Source organism: Trachypithecus francoisi, unplaced genomic scaffold (assembly GCF_009764315.1).
Source record: "Trachypithecus francoisi isolate TF-2019V2 unplaced genomic scaffold, Tfra_2.0 Lachesis_group7, whole genome shotgun sequence".
NCBI classification, from domain to species: Eukaryota; Metazoa; Chordata; class Mammalia; order Primates; family Cercopithecidae; genus Trachypithecus; species Trachypithecus francoisi.
The window spans coordinates 46,413,653-46,431,243 of record NW_022681472.1 but is presented as its reverse complement, the minus strand read 5'-3'; the positions used below and the strand labels follow the sequence as shown (position 1 = coordinate 46,431,243).

General features: G+C 38.3%; 1 long non-coding RNA gene across 3 annotated transcripts in view; it reads right to left on the bottom strand.

Annotated features, from left to right (window-relative positions):
• LOC117078942 overlaps nt 1–17,591 on the bottom strand; it is a 38,827-nt gene that overhangs the window by 6,974 nt on the left and 14,262 nt on the right. Inside the window, exons 3-4 of one of the 3 annotated variants that reach the window (XR_004435209.1) lie at nt 10,249–10,410; nt 8,700–8,964 (exon numbers count right to left, since the gene is read on the bottom strand). The exons of 1 other annotated variant lie outside the window; for it this stretch is intronic. This is a non-coding gene — a long non-coding RNA (uncharacterized LOC117078942). Of the gene's footprint in view, nt 1–8,699; nt 8,965–9,866; nt 9,997–10,248; nt 10,411–17,591 lie in introns of those variants that run through there. One more of the 3 variants, XR_004435211.1, reaches the window with a different exon arrangement.

The window sequence follows — 17,591 nt, the reverse complement described above, 5'->3', positions numbered from 1 at the left end:
TGGACTAATATATTGTGTCTAAACAGAGTTCTTCTAAGTTTGATTTAAATTTGACTGCAACTTCTTTCCTTCTCTTTAACAAAATCAGAAACTGGAGGGGGAAAAAATGTGATTCATTGCATTCTCATGAAAGGCTGAGCCTCAACTTTTATTTTTTTCTACTTTTACCAAATCCATCTCCTGACACACTACATTATCCATTTAAAAATACTCAGCATAAACATGTTTCCATTTGAAAGATACTTAACTAGTAGATAATTAAGTTAATGAGATAAGTCAAGCAAAAGAAGCACTTCTGCATAAAATAAATAAAATAAGCAATAATTGCCCAACTCCTCAACTGTGTTAATAACAACAAACTCTGATAAAGGAAATAAGCTGTTCTTGGAGCCAGCTCTGCCTAGATAAAGTAAGTACGCTTTAGCTGATACCCTCTCCAAAGTGCTGTGCTTATTTAAACATATTATTTATAAAAGACAAATGCTGAAATACACTTTAATTGAGGGTCCATTTTGAGGTTGGCCAAGACATTTTTCATTCTTGCCTTTCCTTCAATATAAAGCTACTTTCCTTCCCCTGCACTTTGCCTTCTCTCTATTGGGCCATCTTGCCACATGGAGCCCCTACTGCCATCTCACAGTGGTTATTCAGATAAAAGAAAACCTGGCCCATCACTCAAACTGTACAGGTGAGGAAGACATTTAGAATCAATCTCATGTAGATGATTCAAAACTTAAGAATAAAACCCAGGAGGTAACTGCCTGTTCTCTCTTCCCTTTGTTTTTCATGGAGGAGATTCCTTATCCTTCCATGCTTTATATCTATCCTAACTTTCTCCTCTTGTTATGCATGAATATACCTTCTTGTTGTACCCTTAGTGGATATACATAACTATACATTTTTTGATAATTTGTTGTAGTATACTGCAGCAGGCTATGTACTAGCCATCCAACAAAATTACATGTCAATTACTCTTACCATATAACCTAGCAATATGTTCTTCAGTAAGGGAATGAATAAATAAACTGTGGTACATCCAGACAATGGAATATTATTCAGCACTAAAAAGAAATGAGTTATCAACTCATGAAAAGACATGGAGGAAACTTAAATGCATGTCACTAAGTGAAATAAGCCAATCTGAAAAGGCTATGGTATGATTCCAACAAAACTATGAAGACAGAAAAAAGATCAGTGGTTGCTGGATGCTGAGGGAAGGGATAGAGGAACAAGCAGAGCACAGAGGCTTTTTAAGGCAGTGAAAATCATATTATAGTGATAGATACATGATATTATATATTTGTGCAACCCAAGAATGAACCCTAACCTAGACTGTGAAGTTTGGGTTATGATGATGTGTCAATGTATGTTCATTGATAGTAACAAATGTACCAGTCTGGTGTGGGATGTTGATAACGGACAGGCTATGCACATTTAAGAATGGGGGTATATGGGAAATCTCTGTACCTTTGTAAAGCAAAAATAAAATTCTAAGCCCTGCAACAAATTGAATGGATCTCTCCTCTCAGCCAAGGATAATCGAAAGTAAACCTGAAACTCTATTTCAGGCCACAATGGGTATAGATGGTTGGACATGCCTCATTATATCTTCCTTTCGTTGGAATTCAGGCACAGCTGACCAGCATTAACATTGCAACAGCGACATTAAGACTGACAAAACAGGCTATTTGTAACAATAAAATACCAGTATGACAGACAGCAGGCCCTGAAAGAAATCAAAGTATTTTACCACAAAATATATTTCTTTGACATATTTTGAAATGGTCTTTCAAAGCTGTCTGTTGTGGAAAAAATCTACATTCTCTAGAGAATCCCGTTCCCTCTCCAGGTCTTTTTCCTGTACAGGAGAGAATTAACTAAAAATCTAGTACCTTATTAAGTCTGACAAGAAATATTTACAATTTATTCTCTCTGAAGCCTGCTACCTGGAGGCTTCATCTGCATAACAAAAACCTCGGTCTCCATAACCCGTTATTCAACCCAGACACTCCCTTCTAATGATTCCAAGTCTTAGATAAACTCAATCAATTGTTAATCAGAAAATGTTTGAATCCACCTATTACCTGGAAGTCCCAACTTTGATATGTCTTACCGTTCTGGACAGACATTTTCAAGGAAAACACAAGCATCTACTGTCCATTCTAAGTATACTCTTTGGGTCAAGATCTACTTCAATTTCCTGGTACCTCATTTCTACACCTATCACTTGCCAATTTTGTTATTTTCTTTTTTTTCAGCACATTGGATGAAATAATATCAGAAGCTTTCCCATCTGTGATCTGTCTATAGCCTTACCATTAGAAGCCTCACCAGAGCCAGGCAGCTGCAGAAGGCTCTTTTAAAAATGGTTTAGAATGATGACTGGACTTGGCAGCAACTTGCTTTGGAAGCACCAAACAAAAAGTGCTAGCTGGTGTTTGATTTGATTAACTGCAATCTAGACATCCATTCTGTGGACCATATTCCCATAAGCAAGCAGCTGCACTCCAGGCCTCTGTTTGGGGTTGCTGAGCTGAGCCAAGACATTCACTCTTTGACAACAAAGGCATGTTGGAAGAAGCAGCCAGGAGCAGTACTGGAGCTAGGGAGTGAAGGAATGTTCCGCCTAATGAGTGCCAGATGAAATAAAATCTTTGATATATTATTGTGTGGTGTTCCCAAAGGGCTGAACCATTACCCAAGTCACCGTCCTCTGTTGCCTAAGTTACTACACTAACCAGTTTTCCTGCTTTTTTTTGTATCCATTTTTGATAGAGTGCTTTTTTTAAAAAAGAAAAAAAAAGAAGAAGAAGAAGAGACCTACTAATGCCATCTAGTTGCTTAAAGTTTTCCACTGGCTTCCCATCATGTCTAGAATAAAATCCAAATTTCTTATCCTGGTTTTCAAGGACTTGTCTGATCTGGCCCCTGCCAATCCGCCTAAATTCATTCCTTACTACTCTTCTTTATCCATCATGTACCAGGTACACTGCTCTTTTCGACTCTCACACATGCCAAGTTCATTCCTGGCTTAGAACCTTTATGCTTGCTGTCCTCTCTACCTGAAAGCCCTGAAGGATTTTATCAATTAAACTTTCTTGATGTAACTGAAAATTAACTGGTTCAAAAGAATTAGAGCAAGCCTATGTTTACTTAAGCTACCTTTCTTACAGATAAAAGCATAACCAAGGAGCTTCTTGTCCCATTCTTGGGATGTATTAATAATATACTAATGGTTGTCATATTATTTATATTAAAATTATGCCACTCATTTCTCTAAGAAGTAATAGTAGCTATACCCCATAGGGCTAATTTGTAGCTAATGAGATTCATATGATAAATTCAATCTACCTCTCTACATCTTATAATAATGATTATTTAAGGCCAAATCAACTTGATCCTGGGTTTTAGGGTAAACACTAAGCTTCTTTAAGAAACAGCCTCAACTACACAATGGAAATGAGACAAATGTTTATTCCACTTATATGTAACAGTGCAGGGAAGCACAGTGGGCCAAATCTACTCTCCAAGGCCATTCAGCAACTCAGATTCCCTCCACAATGCTGCTCTACTAACCCCTGGGACTCAGTCCTCCTCTGAAAAGTCAAATTAACTTGAAGCCATTCCTAAGGTCTAGTTCACAGGAAGACAAGAGAAAGTAACTTCCTTTGAAGCAAGTGAGGTAGAAGTTGCACTCATTGCTTCTGATCATTTTCCATGGTGATACTAAGCTCTATGGTCACATTTTGTGCAAGAGGAACTGGAAATATGGTCTCTAGCTGGATATCCTTGTATTATTATTATTATTATTATTATTTGAGATGGAGTCTCGCTCTGTCACCCAGGCTGGAGTGCAGTGGCCGGATCTCAGCTCACTGCAAGCTCCGCCCCCCGGGGTTTACGCCATTCTCCGGCCTCAGCCTCCCGAGTAGCTGGGACTACAGGCGCCCACCACCTTGCCTGGCTCGTTTTTTGTATTTTTTTAGTAGAGATGGGGTTTCATCGTGTTAGCCAGGATGGTCTCGATCTCCTGACCTTGTGATCCACCCGTCTCGGCCTCCCAAAGTGCTGGGATTACAGGCTTGAGCCACCGTGCCTGGCCATATCCTTGTATTATTAAGAATGGAAAGGCAGATTTGGGGGGCCCACTAGCAGTCTGCCACAGTCACGTAATGAATGCTATACTTGATGAGTAAATAATTAATTGGCACATGAGATAACACTCCTTTCTCCCATCCAATACTGATCTCATTGAGAAACAAAAGAATAACAGACAGAAACTAACATAACATTTTTATTAATAATAGAGACCAGGTTGGAGAATATAGCTTTATGTCTGTTAGTCACAGGAATTTGAAAATGCCAAATCTCAAAATACAGAAGATTTAACCAAGTTCAGGGCAGCATTGGACCCAAACAAGTCTTCTTATACGGGAGAAAGAGCTTGTCCTTGGAGGAGCAGTAGAACATTTGCTCTCTGCAGGAAATAATGCTCCTAAAGGAACGATGGCTGAAGTTCAGCCAAGGATACTCTTATTCTAATCAAATTTACTAAATGTATCATTGATTCCACCTCTCTTGAGATGGCTTGGGTGAAGAAGCAAAGATTGGGTGAAGAAGCAAAGACAGTGCAGCATGTTCTTAGGCATACTCCTAAGAGTAAGAATGAAGAAATCTTATATGTGACTGAAATCAAGCCAAACTGGTTATCAATGCATTTCTAAAACCCCCAGTTCTTCAACTTTCAGTTTCTTTTGGTCTCAAACTAATCCCTTCACCAGCCCTTCCTGCTGTATCTCTGTTCCTTCTAATGTATCTCTGCTCTCGGTAATTTCTGCAGTGTATATTTTGCCCTCTCTTTAAGATTTTTTTCTCCACTAATTTATTTTCACTGGGAATATTTTACACAACACTGTCTTCAGAGTTCTGGTAGAATTACCTTTCAGTTCAGTCTCAAACTTTTTCAGAGGAGGGAGAGGATGTTTGCCCAAACTGTGATTAGTGTTTTTGAGTGGTTCATCCTAATGTATACTTAATGAAACAAATTAGGCAGTAGGACCTCTATTTATTGCATCCTCCTCATGACACTACTTGGAGTAGCCTTTGCATAGAATCCTTGCTCAGTGGAAATACTAATTTAAATGGTGGAGTGATTCCTTTGAAGTATCCAGAACTTTTCCTGATTTTATATAAAAAGCTATCACTATGATCACCCATATAAACAAAGGTGTCAGAATGGTATTTAGTGCTATAGTTCCCTCCAGCAACACTGTTGCAACTCTCACAGAACCAAAAATATTCACAGAACCCCAAACTCAGAAAAAGTTGGGGGCAACTTCAAAGGAGTTACCATTTTGCTATATTCTGAAGCAAGGAATTAAATGTCAAATTCATTCCTTCCCACTCTGCTGAATTTGCTCTGATATATCAATTATGAAATTAGCTAGTCCCATATTAACTGTGGGAAAAAGTTGCACACTGACTCGAAATAATATATGATTAAAATAGTATTCACTTATTATATAGGGAACTATAATATTGAATAGTATTGCTATGAAATGCTTATTTTAAGTGCAACTAATGCCAGTTTAAAAAATATAGCTGTAAAATGCCATTTTAACATCCGACACATGAAATCCTGAGAAAGAGTTTTTGGACTCTTTTCTTAGCATGTTTTGCCACAAAAAATAGCATTTCCAGTATTATAGTACATATGAAACTATATTAGCATCCTCTGATTATTTGTCTGTCTTCTCTAATTGGTTGTATATCCCTAGAAGGCAAATAGTCATCTCTGTACCTCCAGAGTAGTATAGTCTGAGCTCCATGAATAAATAATGAATGAAAGCTCCTGGAGCTTCCAGGGTCAAGGTTAAGAATACTATACTTAATCATATAATTAGTATTACCACTTCAAAAGTCTCAGGAAATTGTGTCACATGCTGAATCTTACAGCCTAAGTGGTTAACATGGTGTAACAAGAGTACTTTACTCACATCTCAGATTTCACTTTCTGTTCCTCTGCTTCTGTGTGAAATGTAATTATTTGTTTTTATTTATATTTTCCCTTTTCCCCTCTTCTACTTGTCATTCCTCCTCCGCATAGCTGTTCCTATTATGGAAATAAATTATGTTTAAATGTTTATGAATTGAGCAAAGTTGAACTTTCCTGGATTAAATAGAAATACTATATTTAAATTACCATTTTTTTTCTCAGAATGAATATCTTTCTGGATTCCTTTTAATACTGAGGGCCTTATAATTTGACAATGTTAATTAAAAGGCATCTAACATAAAAATGATACATAAATATTTTTTTTAAAGCACACACATTACAAGTAAGAATTTATCACTATCTTCTGCTGTCTCAAGTTTCCACTTTAAAGGAATATAAAAATTTGTGTAAGACTAGCAAGCAGCAACTACTTTTATAATTGACTTTTCCAGTCCTATTTATCTCTTTTGATTAAACATAAGGTAAAATCTGTTGAAAATTCAGTAATTTAAAAAATGAAGAATCAGTTTTGATATCTATATTTATGTTATATTCAAAACTGATTCTTCATTACTGGGGATTGTCTAGAATAGAAATACCATTGTGCACCAAGAGTTATTTGTGACCATGTGTAAATACAAAAATAAATTTGGCCTATAGTTTAAACTTTTACTTATATGTAACTTTACTGAAAAGTTTTGATGCAGTAAAAACTGTATTATACTGTCCAGATTTATACAGATGTATTATATATTGTATATAGAGATGTATGCACCATTTTATAATGTCAAAAAATTAGATGTATTTCAGAGTTGAGTTTCAGATATCTTGTAAAATTAATTTCTGGCCTGTAATCCCAGCACTTTGGGAGGCCGAGACGGGCGGATCACGAGGTCAGGAGATCGAGACCATCCTGGCTAACACGGTGAAACCCCGTCTCTACTAAAAATACAAAAACTAGCTGGGCGAGGTGGCGGGCGCCTGTAGTCCCAGCTACTCGGGAGGCTGAGGCAGGAGAATGGCGTAAACCCGGGAGGCGGAGCTTGCAGTGAGCTGAGATCCGGCCACTGCACTCCAGTCCGGGAGACAGAGCGAGACTCCGCCTCAAAAAAAAAAAAAAAAAAAAAATTAATTTCTGATATAGTAATGTAACAATTTCTCTTTCCTTGTCTTTCTAATGAAATATAAGAGTTACTGAAGCATAGGCATAACTGATAATGAATAGCTGCAGTAACTACAATAGTTAGCATACACACTAGACCTCTAATCGTCTTTGAATGAAAACCTGGAGGTGATCAAATGAGCAATTGACAAAAAGAGTTTACTGATTTGTCTGCAAAAAGGGATTGCTGAGTGTTTCATTCATTTATTCAGTGAATACCTATTGAATATCTAATATATGCTAGGCCAAGTGTTAGGCCCAAGGAATCCAGCAGTAAACAAAAAAGACACAGTCTACTGTACTCCTGTGGTTTACAGCCTAGCTGAAACAAAAATTTTCATAATGAAATTACAAGTGAGCATACAAAAAGAGGATGGTTCATGGAGCTATGGACACATAAAACCTAGTCTGAGTGGCTAACAAATTAAAATTGTGTCTGTGTGTGTGCGTATGAGTCTAATTTTCCTAACTTAATCAGTTATTTAAATGATAATACTTCCAGAGTTAATCTTGGTTAAAGATTGTATGCTTTAGGAGACATGAAGAAGCCCTCCCCTAAATACCTTCCCCAATAGTGTTCTGAATAAAGGTTATAGTCAAGTGTAGATTAAATGCCATTCAACAGGAAAAACAAAATCTACTGACTGCCTAGTAAGTGCTGGAGAACAAGACAGACATATCTTGGCTCTCGGGGAGCTTCCAGTCTAGGAAAATGATGGCTGTTGAAGAAGAATACAACATGATGAGTATCTCAGTGGGAGAAGGCCAGAGAGCCAAGGGAAGATACAATTTAGAAACTGAGCCAGTCAGCTGTTGACTGAAGGTTTCCAAGAGATTTGCAGACAAGTAAACAGCTCTATCTTTGGCACCTTTAGCATTCTGTGGGATTTGCTGTTCTTTGTCTCTTATAGAGTGTGCCTTTTCACATAGTTTTCATATTCAAATGCTCCATTTTCCCCCAACACACACACTCACTCACACATGCACACCAATGGCTCACAGCTGGGTAACACAGGTAAGATCAGTTCTACGTTATGAAGGAGAACTGATCTTTTACCCTTGGCACTTTTTTTCTTAAAGTTGACTTTCCCCTTCTTACTGCTGAAGTTACAAGACTCTGAAAGCAACAATTAGGGCGTAGGCCTAGGGCAGTGGAGTCAAAGGAGCCTCTTTGCTTTCTTTTCATCTAGGCTTTAGGCCAGCGGCACAAAAGGAGGCTTTGCGGAATGCCATGACTCAGCCTCACTCACTAGGGCTCTGGTTTCGTGCCAGAGACTCATTGTAAAGAATGTGTGTGTGCTCAGACTTTTTCATGGGTCCCCAAGGAATCAAAAGATGGCTGAGTTATTTTGTAGAGACTTGAGAGTCTCAACAAAGCTTCTTTTTAATAGATTTGTCTAACAGAAAACAAGATTACAATATGTTGCTTTCTTTAGGAAAGATACTCAAAATTTGCAATATTTTGGTTGTTTTTAAAGTATAGAACTCTAGTTGACATTCACACCCTTTCCACCAGTTTAGGGGGTAGGGTCGCTTGCCTTGGTAAGATCACGTGATATTGATCAAGCTGATTTTTCTAGGGTCAGGTTTTCCCCCTGGTGTCAAGAAAGAGGTCACCAGAGGCCTCCCTTTCCAATCAGCCGGCTGGCAGAATAGGGCTGGGAGGGAATCTGGGGATAGAGGAGTTGTCCTCTTTTGCTTTTCTCTAAGTTCGGAGCACAGCCTACACCACTTCTGCAGTACACAGGGAGCTAACAGGGTCCTCTTGTTTGTCTTTCTCTCCATTTCCATTAGTGCCCACTGGAATCTAAGAAAAGAAAAAAAAAGTGAAGAGAGAGCATCCTAAGAGCCTGCCTTTGCTTGAGGCTGTTCAGGCCTAATGAGCTCAGGAAAAAGCAGCCTTTCATGTACTCAGCCAAGCTTACTAGAGCTTTGTAGAGTGGCTTGAAGCTAAATTCCTAACTAATAAAGTTTTTATTTTTATTTATTTATTTATTTTTTACTGTTGTTGCTTGGTTATTTTCTCCTTTGAATCATTTGCTTTGTGAGAACACACCTCTCAGAGGTATTGGGGAGGAGACTTAGTTAAGACAAGTTTAGAAATACTCTTAGTACTCTAATAAAACATATTAAATAGTAACCCAATCTCCCTGAAATTTACAAACAATGTACACATGAACTATTGATTTAAAAGTAAAAAATACTGTTTTTGTTTGCAGAATATATTTACCTGATATTGGTGTCAGTCAAGGACTTGACATTCACTGTAAACAGCATAATATACAGAGCAATTATATATTTATAAACCAGTCCATGGATTTCAACAAAATCTTGACAGTGAACCCAACACTGCCCACAATGAACAACGGATACCCATACTAGTACCTACACTGTTCATGAGCTGTTCCATTTGACTTGCTAAATTTAGAATTACAGAACGATTAAATATTAAGAGAGAGGAGAAGGGTTTGAATGCTGGTAATAAAATATATCTACCGTGAGTTACTTTGCAGCTATGTGGTTGAAATTTTGCAATGAATAGAACTACTAATCACTGTAATATACCATGCTAGACTTTCCAAAAGCAAGCGCTAACATAAAAATTTCCTTTTGCGTACATTCTTAAAAATGGATATTATCTGTTTTTAGCAAGAGTATCGTGTAAATTCTGGCTTTTATATACTGAGTCTCAAAGACCTCTAACTATATGGTAGCTATATGGCTTGCTGCTCTTAGCCACCCTGTGAGGTGAGTGGGTCAGTCACAGCTCTTCCCTTTGTAGAGTTCCCATGCTCAGCAGGCTGCTCTTCTTATTCATCAGGGGTATCATATATATAGTCTGAAAAGGCATATTAAATGTAATAGTAATTTGAAAATGAGGCCAAAAATATTGGTTTTATAATGTAGAACACAAAAACAAAGCTGGAACTAGGTGGATGCTAAGGCTAAGATTCTCAATGACGATGGCGTGGGGAAAAAGGTACTCTGTTTATTCAAAAAAGGCATGGGCTTTAGAAAACTGATAGATAATCTTTTTCCTAGATAATCTCATACACTGCCCTGGTTTTACCAACTACTAAAATACTGGTACCTTCTATATTTGCATCTCCAGGCTGGACTTCTCTTCCATCTCCTGACTGGTATATTCATTTACTTACTAAAAACTCCTTGGAAATAAAAAAAGGTCAGCTTGAGTCATACTGTCTCAAGGCATGAATGAATGATCTTGCAAGAAGAGGTTCTTCTACAGAATCTGCAGATAAATAGGTTAAGGAAGGCAGATTATGGAGGCAGCAAATGCAGATGGCCTTCATCAAATCTGTTGTGCTCAAACTGCTTTAGTTTATTCTTTATAACATGTTTTTTTCTATTTCCAAAAAGTAATACAAAATTTTTAAATTCTAAATTATTTTTGCTCTTTAATAGCCCCTCAAAATGAGATAAGCAAACCATTAGGCTAAAACCAGGTTTAAATAAGCACAAGTTACTAGTGGGTTGATCCATGACAGGCATTAGCCCTCTCACAGATAAAATGTCTACATAGTCATTACCAAAACATAATAGGAGGTTATCTGTTGTTATGCTAATGTGTAAATGCTTAAACAACAATTGCAAATCAAGTTTACAAAAGCAAATGTGATACCTACTAATTTACAACTGAAATCGTGATTATCCCCTTTGTTTAGAAATTAGTGTTTCAAAACATTAAATCAGCAGAAAAATTGGACATTGAAACGGGAACTGCTACTTAAAATAATTAAGACAAGGAATCATATAGACCTTTATATAAGGCTTTAGTGATTATTAAAAACTCCTATACTAGCCATAAATGTATGAATGCATGACTCCCACTGGCTTTAATAGACATTTTGTATAAACTCAGCTGTAATATTTACAACTAGGAGGTATGTTTTTCAAGGTTTTTCTGAGTATATTTGCACAATGAAGCTTTTCTTTAGTATTTGTCTATTTTTGCCCTGATTTCTCATTGATTTAACTATGTATCATATAATAGCAAACATTTCACCAGGGGGAACATTTTTCTATTTGTCTTAAAATATGAGTAGTTCCACAAGTGAATGTTGTAAGTCTTAAAAACCTAGTGCAACTTTATTCTAAGTCCTATTTGACATTTTTCTTTGTGTTTTGAAGTTGAAACTGAACACCTGGAAAGCAGAATTACTGGTTTAATATGTCTCCACTTATGTATTTTATTTGAAAATGCCCATAAGAAACCTTATTGAAAATACACAAAAGAAGATTCACTTCGAGAAGCAAAATGGCTTTAACGCAACAAAAATCTTTTTCAGAGTGAAAAAGCAGCAACATCAACACAAAACTGATTTTATTCTTTCTACCACCTGAATTGTGCTTAAAATAAAGTGCTTTCTGGATGCTTGAATAGAACAACAATGGATTTCATGTCAACTTTTCCAAAGATTTATCAAATAATATATTACCAAAAAGCAATACTGCTGAGATAAGTTACCCATAGAATTTCATGGCAAAGAGATAATTCATTAAAATTATATGCATCTGCAAATGTATACAAATACATTTCAAGCCTCTGTCTAATCAATTGATAACCACCATGTGGCATTCTAAAATCATAGTAGATACCTAGGTGCTTAAACAAAAATATAACTTTATCACCTTTTTCTTTTTAACTTAAGCTAAAATTGAGTATGTCAGTGATCCCATTTGATTTTTCTCTTCCATTGGACAATAGTTTCTAAATATCATTTTAAATATTTCTCATTTACAATGAATTTGGATTAAGCAAAATGTGCACAACGCTGGCTCCTTGGTGCTTATGTGCGTCATGTATTGGTAAGATGCAAGAAGACTCTTCAACACTACCTTTGCCCTACACAGGTATCCCTACCTAGATAAGGATTCCTTAAAAGGGATTAATGGGATTCTCCAGATTCTCTAACTGATCCTGGGGAAGACAACTGTAAACCCAGCTGTCTTCCCTGGAGGACAGGCATTAGAGACCCCACAGCTATCTCTTTCCACCTATTTACATATGTAGGATAATGTTGACACTTTAAATTGCAAATAAATGAACATAAATATCTATTAGATTTTATTATAGAAAGTTAGAAAGCAGTTTTTGCCCTCCAAGATCAGAGGCTTTTAGCATGCCTCAGCAACTTAGAAATAACAAGATAGTGCCTAAAGATCAATTCTGTGAACTTTAATTCAGGAAGAAAAATGGGAATCCACTGGAATTGTGAAAGACACCCCAGATCCCAGGGAGGAGAATGTGGGCAAGCAGCTCCTGTGATAGCATCTGGCTACTAAAAGTGAGTGAAGCCCCAGTATGTGAAAGAGGCAGAAAGGCTTCCTCTGTGACTCACCTTTCCACTGGGGATCCAAGCAACCCAGGCCAATGGAAAGCACTTTGTTTATCCCAAGCTCTGAATTAACTTGGGGAGAGGCTTGGAGACACTGTGAGGGAAAGACACCAGGAAAAGCTGCAGGCATTTTCCCAGACCCGGGACCTAAAGCAGGATGCCATTTTTTAATCCAGATGCGTACAAAGTCAGCCGTTGTTTGTCAACCTGGCAGCCTGGCTGTGGAAGCATTTTAGTCTCTGCCAAGAGATTGGAGCACCTGCCCTGGAGTGGGGTAGGGAATTACATAGCCACAATTTGGGAAGTGCCTCAGCAGTAGGCACTGGAATTGTGTTCTCTCCTATCACAAAGCTGGGGCAGGAGAGAGCTGCTACAGCTGGAGTTTCTCCTGAGTGGCAAGACTTGCAGCTAGGACCAGCTTGGTGACCTGGAATCAGTCTGCGTGTGTCCTTTCTGGGTGCCCCAGCCTGCTCCCCAGTGATCATGGTGCAGCAAGGTCTTCTATATTCCACTCCTAGGCAAAAATCCGGGCACTCAGAGCACCCACCTGCCTGGACCAGCAGCCTAAGCTGCCTGACCCTTCATGGACATGGACATGGTGTAGCATGGGACATAAACATGGTGTAGTAGGTCCCTTTCTGCTCCATACACAGGCAGGTCTCTCCAGGTATTCAGAGCACCCCTCACCTGGATCAGCAGCCTGAGCTGCCCCACCATGCCTATGTATAGATTATGGTGCAGTCAGGCCCTCTCCACTCCATGCGCAGCATATCTCCAGGCATTCAAAGCATCTGCTCACCTGGATTGACAACCTAAGCCACCCCACCCTTCCTGTGCAAAGATCTGGGTGCAGAGGGACCCTCTCTGCTTCACATCCAGGCAGATCTTCAAGTATTTGGAACAACAGCTCACCTGGTTCAGCAGCCTGAGCTGATCCACCTTTCCTGTGCAGAGATCTGGGTGCAGAGGGGCCCTCTCCACCCCATACCTAGGCAGATCTCCAGGAACCTAGAGTACCCACTATCCTCATTCCCATGCAGAGAACTTGGGGCTAAAGAGGTTTCTCAGCTCCACACCTAGGCACACCTTTGGGCACTTGGTGGCCACCCACTGGATGCTACCTCAGTAGTGGTACTTGTGCCTGCCATTGGAGGATCTGCAGGTGGATCTTCCCAGTCCAACTCTATGCATCTTGCCCCTCCACCACCCAGGGCTAAGCAGGGAGCTCAGACCACTGTGCACTCCATAAATCAGTGCATTGTCACAGGCAACAGATATCTTCTTCCAGTAAACAAAGATCAAGTATATACCCAGCTGCATTGGCCACAGCCAGCTCTTACCTATAAGCAACATCTGGGTAATATCAATTGAACAAGGTGAACTGGTGTTCCAAGTGCCTGCAGATCTGCCTGGCATAAAGCAGAGAGGGTCTCTCTGCATGCAGATCTCTGCACAGGAAGGGTAGAGTGGAACTGCACAACCTAGTATAAAACCTGCTGACAGAAGTGCACAGGGCTATAAATGCAAAGCCAAAGGCCCTACCCAAAATTCTCTATAGCCACATCCCCTAGGGAAGCAGGGAAATGGAAAGAAGAAAAAAAACAATAACATGAAGAAAAAATCCTAACCACAGGAAAATAATTACAAAAATAGGAATGCCAGCATCTCCAGATGACAAAGAACAGTGCAAGAATTCCAGCACCATGAAAAATCTCAATGTAGTGACACCACCAAAGGATTGCTGTAGCTCTCCAGCCATGGTCCCTAACTAAAATGGAAAATCAGAAATGACAGATAAAGAATTCAAAGCATAGATAGCAAGGAAGCTTAATGAGATCCAAGATAAGGTTGAAATCAACAATAAGAAACTTCTAAATCAATCCAGGAAATAAAAGAAGAAATAAATATCTTAAAAATAAGTCAATCAGAGCTACTGTAACTGAAAAACTCAGCTAAGGAACTTCAAAATACAATTGAAACTTTTATCAATAGACTGAACCAAGTAGAAGAAAGAGATTCAGAGCTTGAAGATTAATCTTTCGAATTAGTCCAGTCAGAAAAAAATGAAGAAAAAAGAACTTCAAAAATGAACAGTCTTCAAGAAATATTGGATTATGTAAAGCAAAAAAGTCTATGAATTATTGGTATTCCTGAGAGAGATGGATAAAAAGAAGACAACCTGAAAAACATATCTGACGGAATAATTCAAGAGAAATTTCATAATCTTCCTAAAGACATAGCTATTCAGACATAAGAAATCCAGAGAACAGCTGCAAGATGCTACATAAAACAAATATCACCAAGGCATATAATCACCAGTCTGTCTACAATCAATGCTAAAGGAGAAATCTTAAAAGCAACTAGAGAAAAAGGTCAGATTATGTATAAAGGGAACTCCATTGGGCTAATAGGAGACTTCTCAGTAAAAGTCATAGGCCAGGAGAGATTGGGGACCTATTTTCAGCATTCTTAAAGAAATGGTACTTCAGTCAAGAATTTCATATCCCATCAAACTAAGCTTCATAAATGAAGGAGAAATAAAATATTTTTCAGGCAAGCAAGCACAAAGAGACTAACTTTATAAGAACTCCTTAAGGGAGGAGTGCTAAACATAGAAATGAAAGAATGGGCCGGGCGCGGTGGCTCAAGCCTGTAATCCCAGCACTTTGGGAGGCCAAGATGGGCGGATCACGAGGTCAGGAGATCAAGACCATCCTGGCTAACACGGTGAAACCCCGTCTCTACTAAAACATACAAAAAACTAGCCGGGCGTGGTAGCGGGCGCCTGTAGTCCCAGCTACTCGGGAGGCTGAGGCAGGAGAATGGCGTAAACCCCGGGGGGCGGAGCTTGCAGTGAGCTGAGATCCGGCCACTGCACTCCAGCCTGGGCGACAGAGCGAGACTCCATCTCAAAAAAAAAAAAAAAAAAAAAAGAAAGAATGATATCTGCTCCCTCAAAAGACACTTAAATACATAGCCCACAGAACCTGTAAAGCAACCACACAATAAAAACTACAAAACAACCAGCTAATAACCTCATGATAGGATCAAAATTTCACATATCAACATTAACCTTGAATGTAAATGGTGTTAACACCCCAGTTAAAAGCCACAGAGCAGCAGGTTGGATTAAAAAAACAAGACCTTGACCTGGGGTGAAGGTTCATGCCTGTAATCCCAGGACTTTGGGAGGCCAAGGTGGCCAGATCATGTGAGATCAGGAGTTTGAGACCAGCCTGGCCAACATGGTGAAACCCTGTCACTACCAAAAATACTGAAATTAGCTGGGTGTGGTGGCATGTGCCTGTAGTACCAGCTTCTAGGGTGGCTGAGGCATAAGAATTGCTTGAACCCAGGAGGTGGAGGTTGCAGTGATCACACCACTGGGCAACAGAGCGAGACCCTGTCTCAAACAACAACGATAAAAACAAAAACAAACCATCTATCTGCTGTCTTCAAGAGACCCATCTCATGCATAAGGACACTCCATGCTCAAAGTAAAGGGTTGGAGAAAGATCTATCATGCAAATAGAAAGCATTAAAGAGCAGAGGTGACTATTCTTATGTTAGATAAGACAGACATTAAACCAACATTAAACCAGCAACAGTAAAAGAGGACAAAGAAGGACATTACATAATGAAAAGTTTCAATTCAACATGAAGACTTAACTGTCCTAAATATGTATGCACCCAAGGTTGGAGCACCCAGATTCATACAAGTACTTCTAGATCTATGAGTAGAAATAGTCACACAATAATAGTAGAGAACTTCAACACCTCACTGATAGTGTTAGACAGATCACCAAGACAAAAAACTAACAAATAAATAGTGGACTTAAAGTTCACACTTGACCAGTTGGACCTGATAGACATTTGCAGAACAGTCCACTCATCATCCTCAGAATATACATTCTTCTTATCTGCACACAGAACATCCATACTCAGTCATAAAGTTAGTTTCAGCAAATTCAAAAAAATCAAAATCATACCATTATACTTTCAGACAAGAATGGAATAAAAATAGAAATCAATACCAAGAAGATCTCTCAAAACCTCATAATTGCATGGAAATTAAATCACTTGCTTCTGAATGACTATGGACAAACAACACAATTAAAGTAGAAATCAAAAAGTTATTTGAAATAAATAAAAACAGAGACACAACATACCAACATCTCTGAAACAAAGCAAAAGCAGTGTTAAGGGGAAAGTTTATAGTGCTAAATGCCTACCTCAAGAAGTTGAAAGGTTTCAAATTAACAATCTAATATCACACACAGAGGAAGTTAATAAAGAAGAACAAAGTAACCCCAAAGCTAGGAGAAGGAAAGATGTAACCAAAATTAGAGCAGAGCTGAATGAAATTGAGAATCAAAAATCATATAAGGGCTCAATGAAACCAAAAGCTGGTTCTTTAAAAAGACAAAGAAGATCAATAGACTGTTAGGTAGATTAACAACAACAAAAAAAAAAAAAAAGAAAGAAAGAAAGAAAAAGAAAATGAACAAACAAACAAACAAACAAACAAAACAAAACCCAGAAGATCTAACTAAGCACAATCAGAAATGATCACGGTGACATTACAACAAACTTCTTGACATAAAACAGTTCCAGTGAGGGCATTTTAACAAAACCCGTGAGCAAAACAAAACAAAACAAAACAAAACAAAAAAACAAAAACCTAGAGGGATTTTCTGTCCAATTCTGCAGTTGGAACAAAGCAAAATAAAGTGCTATCTGTTTCTCTGTCAAAAGCAAGTTAGAAAGGATAAGAAGTGCTAAGCAGATTTTTAAAAATTACTTGTAATAACACTCAAAGGAAAACATTTTGGTATATTTCCTTCAGGTGTTTTTAAGCATATTTTCAACATACATTTCTTATACACTAAGTCCTCATTTTATGTGTCAAAATAATACTACCTAGCATAAAAAGGAATATCACACAAGTTCAGTATTTAGTAAAACATTAGAAGGGAGCCAAAATAAAAGATAGTATGAAACAGACTAAAACACTAGTTGGGAGGGGAAGGGACTCAGAAGACAATGGGAGTAATTAAGAAGGGTGACCCTCAGA